Raw genomic sequence first — 12,248 nt, 5'->3', positions numbered from 1 at the left:
TTCCGGAGTTTTTGTGTTTTCGACCTCGCAGGCTGTTAATGCAAGTGAACTTTTACTTCCTTGTGCAGACAGACGGATAGAGGAACTGACCGTCGTGTTTCTGGCCGTCATCACAGCAGCCCGCATCCCCTCCGGCCTGGCCTCACACCATGACCCGATAGAACAGCGTCCAGGACCCGCAGCAGCAGCCGCACTACCGAGCTCAGCCTTCAGGTAAACATCCGACACTTTATCGTGAGGCTTTCTGCTGCTGGAGGGGAAACACGCTGGAGTCAGAGCGGAGGAAATCCGCTTTTTACTGGCCCTGACCGGGGAGGAGGCGGTTAGAGCGGCTGCAGGTTCGTCACGCTCTTTTTAAGCATTAGAAGCAGTAAAAGCAGCAGAATCTGCAGTTAAAAGCGTCTAAATGGAGCCTGGAGTGAAAACAAACGACTTCACATTTCCTCTGTTCGTTACTGTGGGCTACAAGTCAAAGTCTCCACATGTTGAGTCCATTTCAACGCTTTTATTCACGTTTCAATCCTTCAGACTTCACAGTTTCACAGATTAAATGAGGGTTAGATGTTAGATGACAGCACTGCTATCAGTAGTAGTCGTTTAGGGTATATCAGCAGTTATTGGATGTTTTTGGTTTATTTTTTGACAATTTTTAGTCTATTTGGTAATTCTGGCTAATTTTGCAACACTTAATCGCAGTTTTGCGTCACTTTTTGCTCATTTTCATTCTTCATGGTAGTGTTATTTTATTCCCATTTTACATTTCTCTGGGATAGTTATGTGTCATTTTTCAGTCTTTTTGAGTGTTTTTTTGGTTTACTTTTGATCATTTTTAGTCTACTTGGTAATTTTGACTCGTTTTGCAACAGTTAATTGCAATTTGTGTTCATTTTGCATCACTTTTTGGTAGTTTTCTGTTTATCTTTTCTCTGGAGTAGTTTTGTGTCGTGTTGTTTCATGTCACTTTTTGGTGTTTTTTTAGTCTCTAGTAGTTTTGTGTGACTTTGCGTTAGTTTTGTTCCTATTTTGCATCTTTTTATGGTAGTTTTGTATCATTTTGTTGTTTTTTTTTTTAGTCTGTAGTAGACTTGCATTGTTGTGCTTCACCTTGTGGTAGTTTTGTGCAATTTTGTGTCACTTTTTGGTCTTCTTTTAGTTTTCGTAGTAGTCTTGCATTGTTGTGCTTTATTTGAGGTAGTTTTGTGTCATTTTGTTGTTGTTTTGCATCACTTTTTGGTAGTTTTGTTTCATTTTGTTGTTGTTTTACGTCACTTTTTGGTCTTCTTTAGTCTTTGTAATAGTCTCATATTGTTTTGCGAGACTTTGTGTTACTTTTGTATTATTTTGTTGCTATTTTTTACATTTCCTCTGTTCATTACTGTGGGCTAGAAGTCAAAGTCTCCACATGTTGAGTCGATTTAAAATGCTTTTATTCACATTTGACTTTACAGTTTCACGGATTAGATGAAGGTTAGATGTTATTATAGGTCATATAGGTTACAGTTATTGTAGGTTGTTTTTGGGGGGTTTATTTTGACATTTTTTTAGTCTACTTGGTAATTTGAACCAATTTTGCAACACTTAATCGTAGTGTTGCATCACTTTTTGGTCCCTTTTTGTCGGCATGGTAGTTTGTTATTTTATTCACATTTTGCATTTCTCTGGAGTAGTTTTGTGTCATTTTGTCGTTGTTTTATGTCACTTTTTTGCCATTTTTTAGTCTGTAATAGTCTTGCATTGTTTGCATCTAGTTGGGGTAGATTTGTATTATTTTGTTGTAATTTTATGACACTTTTTATCTTTTGTAGTCTTTAGTTTTGCAGTTTTGCATTGTTGTGCTTCAACTTGTGGTAGTTTTGTGTTATTTTGCGTCACTTTTTGGTCTTTTTTAGTCTTTGCAATAGTCTCACGCTGTTTTGCAGGACTTTGTGGTACTTTTGAGTTATTTTGTTGCCATTTTGCCCGTCTTTGTGGTTATTTTGTGTCATTCTGCATTACTTTTTGGCCTTATTTAGTCTTTGTAGTAGTTTGTGTTGTGCTTGGTGTTGTGGTAGTTTTATGTTACCTTGTGTCACTTTTGTCGTCATGGTGGTTTTTAGTTATTTTATTCCCATTTTACATTTCTCTGGGGTAGTTTTGTGTCATTTTGTTGTTGCTGTGTGTCACTTTTTTGGTCTTTTTTAGTCTTTTTACTAGTTTTGCTTTGTTGTGCTTCACATTGCTCTAGTTTTGTGTTATTTTGTGTAATTTTTTGGTCTTTTGTAGTCTTTGTAATAGTCTTACGTTGCTTTGCAGGACTTTGTGGTAGTTTTGTGTTGTTTTGCATGATATTTTGGCATTTTTTTAGTCTTTGTAGTAGTTTCGCTTGGCTTTGTGGTAGTTTGGATGAAACTCCACCAACACCTCCAAACTGAAAGCACCAGTATTTTTAGTGGTTCTTCTGGGTATATCAGAAATTATTTTCAGTCTTTTGGGGTTTTTTTTTTAACTTATTTTTGACAATTTTTATGATATTTGCTGATTTTTTTACTCATTTTGCAACTTTCAATGGCAGTTTTGTTCATTTTTTGTTAATTTTTAGACTTCACGGTACTGTTAAAATTTTTTTTTCCATTTTGCATTTCTCTGTGGTAGTTTTGTGTCATTTTGTTGTTGTTTTATGTCACTTTTTGGTCTTTTTAAATCTCTGTTGTAGTTTTATGTTTTGTGATCGTCTTGCATCCTCTGACTGGTCTTCTCCACTTTCATAGTTAATGTTTATCTCCGGTTAACTTTTATTTCCTGGGCTGTGTTAGAGGATAATGTGTTATGTTCATTATGTGCGGTGCAAAGTTTCACACATTTAAAATAAGATCAGCTTATTGAAAAACCACAAAAACGAGAAACAAAACGACAAAATACATAAGGCACATGACAAAAGTCAGACAACTTGTTATGGTCTAGAACTTGCATGTTTGTTTTATACAATCTTTGTCTTATTTTGCACAATTTTTAAGTCTTGTTGGACAAATTTTATGTCATTTTGGATGAGTTTGAGTCATTTTGGGCCATGTTTTATCTTATATACACAAATTCTGAGCAATTTTGGACACATTTCAAGTAATTTCACACAAGATTCAAGTCATCTTTGGTGAAATGTCGACCAAAGACTGTATTTTAGTAGAAATATGGATCCATCCACATATATACACTTACAGGAGCTTTATGGAGACACAATGCCACCCTGGATTGGAAATTTTGCACTTTTCTTCAATTTTTAATGACCAATAATTATTCATCATTGTCATTTTGGACATTTTTGAGTCATTTTAGACCATCTTTGTCTTATTTTGCACATATTTTAAGTCTTTTTGGACAAGTTTTAACTCAATTTGGATGAGTTTGAGTCACTTAGGACCATCTCCGTCTCATTTTGGACTAACTTGAGGTCTTTTGTGAAAGTTTTAGGTCGATTTGGACAATTTTGAGTTATTTTAGTCTTTTGGGGGTACATGGATGTAAAACAGTCATGAATGGAGCCTGTGCAGTGGTTTAGTTTGAGCAGGTGTAAAAAGAGTTAAAGCTGTGTTCAAGTCAAAGCTTACTTTTGAATTTATTCTGAAACCACAGCAACAAACCTGCTGCTGCAGACAGAGAATGATGGTTGAACTAAGTTTTAATGAGACCGACAGAAATATAAAAATATCACAGCTGTAACTCCCAGAGCTCGTCAGTCACTCTCCTCGCTGGTTGACTCTTTTTTTTGTGGTTTTTTTGTGAACGTAATGCTCTAAATTCATATGTTAAGTTACATTTTAGCAATGTAGATACTGAAATAGTGAGCTTGATCTTACAGAAGTGCATTAATGCAACATTTCATAAAGTCAGAGGTCAGATTTGCCATCTTATCTCATGCAGTTAAAACAGTTTCAACTTAGAAAACACATTAAACCCCGATGAAGACGTTATTTATCTTAACTAAGTGTGCCAGCAAACATGCATTTCTTCCTATTTACCAGCGTTTATTTAATTCTATAAACTCCAAACAGTTTTTGGGTGTGACTTTTTGCTCCTGATACATTTTAAACAACTGTGGGATCAGAAATATTCAAATGTTTCCATGTTTCCAGCCTCTCCAGTCTTTTTCACTCTTCTTTTACATCCTCTGTAGGAAGATGTTTCTCCATGCTGAATGTATCTTCCAGTAACTTCCTCCTCTGTTTACTCTTTCTGAGCCATGCTGCATTTATTTTGTGGATCCAGTAGCTTTCATTTTTCTCTCAGTCTCACTTGTCATCTCAGTTTAGTCTTTTTTGTCTCATTTGTGTTTTATTTCTTGTTTTTGTCATTTTGTGTCTATTTTTTTTCTCAGTTTGTGTTTTTGTTGCTTTGTTTCTTGTTCTTCTGTCTTTTTGTGTTGTTTTATTTAGTCAAATGTTCATCCTGTGTTTCCGCGTTGCTGTGTGGCTGCAGTGTTTGCAGTATTTTCCTCATGGTTGCAGTGTTTGCAGTATTTTCCTCATGGTTGCAGTGTTTGCAGTATTTTCCTCATGGTTGCAGTGTTTGCAGTATTTTCCTCATGGTTGCAGTGTTTGCAGTATTTTCCTCATGGTTGCAGTGTTTGCAGTATTTTCCTCATGGTTGCAGTGTTTGCAGTATTTTCCTCATGGTTGCAGTGTTTGCAGTATTTTCCTCGTGGTTGCAGTGTTTGCAGTATTTTCCTCGTGGTTGCAGTGTTTGCAGTATTTTCCTCGTGGTTGCAGTGTTTGCAGTATTTTCCTCGTGGTTGCAGTGTTTGCAGTATTTTCCTCGTGGTTGCAGTGTTTGCAGTATTTTCCTCATGGTTGCAGTGTTTGCAGTATTTTCCTCATGGTTGCAGTGTTTGCATTATTTTCCTCGTGGTTGCAGTGTTTGCAGTATTTTCCTCGTGGTTGCAGTGTTTGCAGTATTTTCCTCGTGGTTGCAGTGTTTGCAGTATTTTCCTCGTGGTTGCAGTGTTTGCAGTATTTTCCTCATGGTTGCAGTGTTTGCAGTATTTTCCTCATGGTTGCAGTGTTTGCATTATTTTCCTCGTTGTTGCAGTGTTTGCAGTATTTTCCTCGTGGTTGCAGTGTTTGCATTATTTTCCTCGTTGTTGCAGTGCTTGCAGTATTTTCCTCATGGTTGCAGTGTTTGCAGTATTTTCCTCATGGTTGCAGTGTTTGCAGTATTTTCCTCATGGTTGCAGTATTTGCAGTATTTTCCTCATGGTTGCAGTGTTTGCAGTATTTTCCTCGTGGTTGCAGTGTTTGCAGTATTTTCCTCATGGTTGCAGTGTTTGCAGTATTTTCCTCATGGTTGCAGTGTTTGCAGTATTTTCCTCGTGGTTGCAGTGTTTGCAGTATTTTCCTCATGGTTGCAGTATTAGCAGTATTTTCCTCATGGTTGCAGTATTGGCAGTATTTTCCTCGTGGTTGCAGTGTTTGCAGTATTTTCCTCATGGTTGCAGTATCGGCAGTATTTTCCTCGTGGTTGCAGTATTTGCAGTATTTTCCTCATGGTGGCAGTGTTTGCAGTATTTTCCTCATGGTTGCAGTGTTTGCAGTATTTTCCTCATGGTTGCAGTGTTTGCAGTATTTTCCTCATGGTTGCAGTATCGGCAGTATTTTCCTCGTGGTTGCAGTATTTGCAGTATTTTCCTCATGGTGGCAGTGTTTGCAGTATTTTCCTCATGGTTGCAGTATCGGCAGTATTTTCCTCGTGGTTGCAGTATTTGCAGTATTTTCCTCATGGTTGCAGTGTTTGCAGTATTTTCAGTATCGGCTGGTGGGTTGCTGCTGCAGCAGAATGAGGAACTGTTTTCTTCTGAATGAAGCTCTACCAGGGGCCGTCCCCTCAGCGGGTAAAACTTTAAGCAGGAAAACTGTGGAGGACTTGTATAATAATGTCAGTTAAATATTACCTCTACCCCAGAACACTGTAAAATGAAACCTCCACTTTCTGACTATACGCTTATAATCTGTATTTACATGATAAACATTTGTCGTTCCACATGTGTATGAACTCTCTCTGCCTCTGTTGATGCACATTTCCTTTAAATCACATCTAAATATAATGAATTATGTCCCAAGTTATTTATTTTTACTGATACTGAAGAACTCAGATTAGTTAAAATGTAATTCCCCTCTGCTCCTCCTGTGCTGCTGCTCAGTTCTGATATCTCACTTATCATTTGCAAGTTAAATATTAAATATTATACCTGTTCTCTGGTCTGTACACACCTCATTTCTACTGACCTGCTTTTATTCCACTGTTTACCAACTGACACGGACTGTAACATAACATAACATAACATAACATAACATAACATAACATAACATAACATAACATAACATAACATAACATAACATAACATAACATAACATAACATAACATAACATAACATAACATAACATAACATTTAGTAAAGTATAATATAGTATAGTGTTGTATAGTACAGTATAGTGTTGTATAATACAGTATAATATAGTATGCTACTGTATAATATAGTACTGTATTGTACTGTACTGTATTGTACTGTATAGTATAGTATAGTATATTACTGTATAATATAGTACTATATAGTATAATATAGTACTGTAAAATATAGTATAGTATAGTATAGTATAGTATAGTATAGTATAGTATAGTATAGTATAGTATAGTATAGTATAGTATAGTATAGTACTATATAGTACTATATAGTACTATATAGTACTATATAGTATAATATAGTACTGTAAAATATAGTATCGTACTGTAATGTATAGCATAGCATAGCATAGTACTGTATAATGTTAGTATAGTACTATATAGTATAATATAGTATTATATAATATAGTATTGTACTCTATACTATCGTATAGTACTATATAATACAATATATTACTGTATACTGTAGTATAATATTGTATACTGTTGTTTAATACTGTATAATATGGTAGAGTATTATATAATATCGTATAGCAGTGTATGATATCATACAGTACCGTATAAAGTTGTATAGTACTGTATAATATAGTATGCTGTATAATACGGTATAATATAGTATGATATAGTTTAGTACTGTATGACATAATATAGTGCTGTATAATATAGTATAGCATAATATAGTATATTACTTTATAATATAGTATGGTAATGTATGCTATGTTATAGTACTGTATACTGTCCTGTAGTACTGTAGAATCTAATGAAGTACCATCGTACATTTTATATTGAATTTATTAAATTAGATTATTATTTCTTCAAGACCTTCAGTCTTTCTCACTTTAACTTTCATCCAAAATAAACTAGCAGGTAAACGTGTGAAATAATGGTGGACTTAAGGAACAACAGATGATAATAAAATGAGGTGACACAGGAATCCAGCACATAAAGATATGAATCTGATATTTGCATGTGGTATTTATACTGCGTCTGTTCATGAGGAAAACTATGCTCATGTTTGTATTCTCAAAGAGGAACTCCACCGACTTCACACAGTTCAACAGAAACACCAAGTCTGAATCTGGTTAGGTTCATTTTGAGTCTTATTGTGGTCATTTTGTCTAAAATTCTGGGAAGGTTGTGTTTATTTTTGGTCATTTTTAGTCTCACTGTGGTTATTTTCTGTTTCCTTTGAGTGTTGTTGTGTCATTTTATGGTATTTTATTGTCTCTGTCGTCATTTTGTCTAATTTTCACCATTTCTTTTGCCTCACTTTGCCCATTTTCACTAGAATTCTGGTAATTTTTAGTCTCAAATTGGTTATTTTGTCTATAATTGTGATCATGTCCTGTTTATAGTTGGCCATTTTTAGTCTCAAATTGGTCATTTTAGTCACTAATTGGTCTGCTGGGCCTGTATTATTTTAGTCTCTGTGATGATGTGTGGTCATTTTTGACACTTTGTTCCTCATTTTGTTCATTTTGGGTCTTGTTTTGGTTGTTTTCCATCTAATTTTAGTCTTTGTAGTGGTTTTGTGTTGTTTTGTGTAATTTTTTGCTAGTTTTATGTCATTTTGTTCCAATTATTGCATCTTTATATGATAGTTTTGTGTCATTTTATTGTTGTTTTGCATCACTTTTTGGTCTTTTTTAGTCTTTATATTGATTTTGTGTTGTCTTGTGTGACTTTTTTTGCTAGTTTTATGCCATTTTATTCCAGTTTTGATGAGATATCAGAAATGATCATTTTAATAAGGCAGGATTAAATTAATACCGTATTTGGAAGACACAGTCACCATTTATTAATTTATTTTTGATATTAGATTTTGCTAAGTTTGGCACAATCAAAACTGTAAATAACTTGGAAAAAAAAACTATTTCTACCAGTATGAATGTTATTGTGCATATATTGAATCACCAAAATATACAGCAAGCAAATTAAATAATTAAAATGATTTGCTCTCAATATGGTGAAAGCTTTTCCAGCTCCTAAAGGAAGCTGTTTGTACTTCATGCTTGATCGTGCTTAATTTAGTTATTCACCTTCTCTCATTACTTGTCTTTATTGTCAGCCCAGCTGTAGGGAAGACAAACTGTTCATCTCTTTGAAATAAACATTTAAATGCAAAAAGATGAAATTCCTTCATGCGCATAAGTTAAATAACTTAGCAAATGAAGTACTTCAACGGGAACATATGTGCTTAAGTCACAAATATTCCCATTTGACATTTTCCACAGAAAACTCACTAGATGAGCCAGAAATGCTCTAACATCTCAGCTCCAACATTATGACATCATGTGGACAGAACACTAAGGGGGACTGTACTTTTAAAAGTTGCCAACATATGTGAAGTGCAGAAAACTACAAACAGAACCCTTCTTATTGTGTTGATGCAGACACACGTCATTTTTTCCTTCTCACCAATCATCATTAAACCACTCAATCACTCAATTAAGTTGTGGAAAATGCAACATCTGTACATGATATGATGAGGAAGTAGTTTAAAGCCTGAGTCATGTGGTCTCACATGCAGCCTGTCATAATGTGGTAAGAAATGCTTGGTAACAATAATAATAATAATAATGCCTTTAATTTATAATGCACTTTACATACAGAATCTCAACGTGCTACAACAGGGAAAGTACAAAAATACATTTACAAAACATTTCAGAAACAATAACAATAGCAACATGTTGTTGGTATTGTTAGCTAAGGCAGCTAAGTGTTACATTGACCCCAGTCAGTCCCGGAAAGGTACTTCAGTATTTCACAGGCTTTATGACAGGGTTTACTAGGGCCATTGTTTGGCCAATCAGAAGAACGGGTAGGTTTTTGTTTGAGACAGATGACAGCATCTATCTGTCACCAATGATACAAGTGTCTGTCATTTCACTTTTGCAATAAATGTGCTGGAGCACAGAGCCTAAAGAACACTACATGAGTAACTATTAATTTAGTTAATTGTGTGTTCATGTATCCATTGATGAAATGCAATCAATTCATTTACATTTTTTTAAAATTTTATTTTGTTTGCCATAAAATTTCCACCACTGCAGTGTTGACACTAAAACAAGTTAAACAAATTAAAGGGTGATGTTGGACATTGCCAACATCAGTGCACTCATTGCATCAGGGACCTTAGGACCTGATTGCTGGACATTTGTCGTCAGCTGGTGGCCAGTCTGGGGGCCACTACTGATTGTGGCTCTGTTGTCTCTTTGCTGGGGCAAATTTCCACTGGAACTTAGATTGTTCGGTGACCGTCTCCAGTGTTCATTGTTGAACTTGCCCCTGTGGTTCCGCCGTGGTGTGAACCTTTGCTGGTAGTTGTAATAGTTGGCCCTTTTTCCTTGGCCTTTGCAGTGACAGCAGAAGTTGCCAGTGTGCTGTCTCTGTGTAAATCCTGCACAAGAAGTGTTTCTGGAAAAGGTTGCATCCAAGGGTCTGCGATGATAATAATCAGCTTGGTACGCTGGTCTGTTGTACCAAGTGGGCCTTGGATTGGTGAACCTTTGGTATCTTGGATACCTCTGCCAAGCCCGTGCACGGAAGAAATTGTTGTCTTGCGTAGAACCCTGGTTTCTTTGACGACCAGCAATCCATTGCCTGCATGCGACTTGTTTAGCAGCATTGCGGCTGGTGTGGGGTTCTTGTCTTGCAGTTCTCACCCCAGTGTCTCCTTGAGACCCACGTCGTTGCAGAGCAGCAGAAAGTTGCTGCACATTGTCTCCTTGAATTTCTGGTGAATTCCTCGTTCTTCGATACTGGGCGCGCTGTTCATGTCTGCGATTTGCCCACATATCAGAGGAATTTCTGTTGGGCGCCGAGTCAGAGTTTGTACGACGGCTGAGATGGGACAGTTCGTCAGTCGTTCTTCTCTTAAACAGAACGATGCGATTCTGTTCCTTATTTTCAGTTGCCCCATTGTCTTTTTTGGGCTTGGATCCATCCTCTTTTTCTTCATTTGTCATTTCAGTGTCTTCCACTGAATCATAGGTTCTGCGGTAGCGGGCAAGTAGTTCAGACCTGCGATATTTACGCAGTGCCTGCAAATCCATGGAAGCAATAGCTCTTCTATTGGCTCTTCTCATGTCTGGTTCTCCAGAGGTGCAGCTACCTGGGTTGCTGCTCTGAGTTGTTCCAATGGTAGGTTTTGGCTTGGAAACATCGTCTTCCTCATCCAGTGAATCTGGGATTTTTCGGAAGTTGGCTAGCAGTTCATATCTGCGATATTTACGTAGTTCCCACAAATCCATGGAGGTAATAGCTCTCCTGTGTGAGCCATTTGTCTCAGCAGCTTCAGAGGTGCAGCTGTTTGAGTCTCTGGTCTGAGCTGCTTCAGAGTCGGTTTGTGCCGCAGGTTTAACTTCTTCATCATCACTGTCCACTGACTCTGAGATTCTGCGATAGCAGGCCAGCAGCTGGTATCTCTGTTGTTTGCGCAGGATCCACAAATCAGAGGAATTCCTCTTTCGTATGGAAACTTGGCTACTGCAACGGTGGGCAGTGATGGTGGTACTGCCGGTCACATTTTTCGCTGGTGCCTCAGTTGTGGTGGCATCTCCTAGTGCCTTGGAGATCTTTCTATATTTTTCCAGCATGTTGTAGCGGTGCAGTTTGCGTAGTGCACACAAACTGGACGTATCTTTCCGTGAGCTCATTCTGTCGCTTTGTAGATGGGCTGGTTGTCTGTGTCTTTCGAACTGACTTTGCTCATGTGAGACCTGTGAAGATGTTCTGCTTTTTATAACTCTGTCATCATTATGGTATTGGATGACACCATTATGATGTTACCAACAGATTCTGAACATTCTACTGATAGAATGCTACAGATTCAGCACTCTAGAACTGCAGGATTTATTTATTTATTTAACAATATTTGAACAACAACAACACTATGGAGAGTTGAATTTGACCTTTTTACAAACCCATTTGCAATTGATGTGGACAGTGCTGCACTAACAGTTGGAACTGAAAGAATTAGAGTGCTATGGTGCACTGAAGGCCAAGTTTGACTCTTTTGGGCCAGGCAAGTTTGCACCGTTTATCTCAAGCACAACGCTAAAGCTCCACCTTCAGGCTCCCATGTCCTGAACGTGAACACCCATTACCCCTGTGAGCAAATGTTCTGTTTGTCTGTCTGTTAGCAACATTACTCAAAAATGAACTAATGGATTTGGATGAAATTTTCAGGGAAGGTCAGAAATGACACAAGGCCCAAGTGATTAGATTTTGTCAGTGATGTGGCTTATATCAAGTGATTTGTTAAAGATTTCTGTATCACTGCCAGATAGCGGCAATAGTACAGTGTCACTGTAACTATGACTACCAGTGAACACTACGTTACCTACTGACAGTCACATGATTGCAATCCTAGTGCAAATCAACCGCTGTGGACCAGGATTGTTTTTGAAGATTTCATCTGTCTGAAATCATACGACTGAGCAGCCTTGGCAGAGTACTGCGCTCTCTGAGAGCTTCTGTTTTGAAAATGTGGTAATGCTGCTGGTTAGCAGTGAAAATCTCAAGAGAAGTCACTGTCTAATCATAGACTTTTAAAGTGCACTAACCTATCACCACAAATGAACCCCTGAACACTATCATTTTAAAACACACAACAAAAAGAACTGTGAAACAGACACAACTTGCTTCAGGTGTGAAAAAAATATATTTACAACTGAGCCACATATTGACATCTTTCTGCAAAGACTAATGTTTTTTTGCTCTTTTTTTGTTTGTTTCTTGCTGTTTAGACTTCTTTGAGATTTTTGTATTGATGTCTAATTTAATAATTAAAAAAACATATAATATGAAATATTTTATTA

At 36.9% G+C, this 12,248-nt stretch overlaps 1 protein-coding gene across 3 annotated transcripts in view; it reads left to right on the top strand.

Annotated features, from left to right (window-relative positions):
- Positions 1-73: 73 nt before the first annotated feature.
- plcg2 (phospholipase C, gamma 2) overlaps positions 74-12,248 on the top strand; it is a 47,903-nt gene continuing 35,728 nt past the window's right edge. For 2 of the 3 annotated variants that reach the window (XM_055009114.1, XM_055009112.1), the window contains exon 1: positions 74-213. The gene's annotated coding sequence lies outside the window, so the exon portion shown is untranslated. Of the gene's footprint in view, positions 339-12,248 lie in introns of all 3 variants that reach the window. The other variant, XM_055009113.1, reaches the window with a different exon arrangement.

This window comes from Amphiprion ocellaris, chromosome 3, assembly GCF_022539595.1.
Source record: "Amphiprion ocellaris isolate individual 3 ecotype Okinawa chromosome 3, ASM2253959v1, whole genome shotgun sequence".
NCBI lineage: Eukaryota > Metazoa > Chordata > Actinopteri > Pomacentridae > Amphiprion > Amphiprion ocellaris.
The sequence above is the reverse complement of the archived record's forward strand: the minus strand, read 5'-3'. Positions and strand labels throughout refer to the sequence as shown.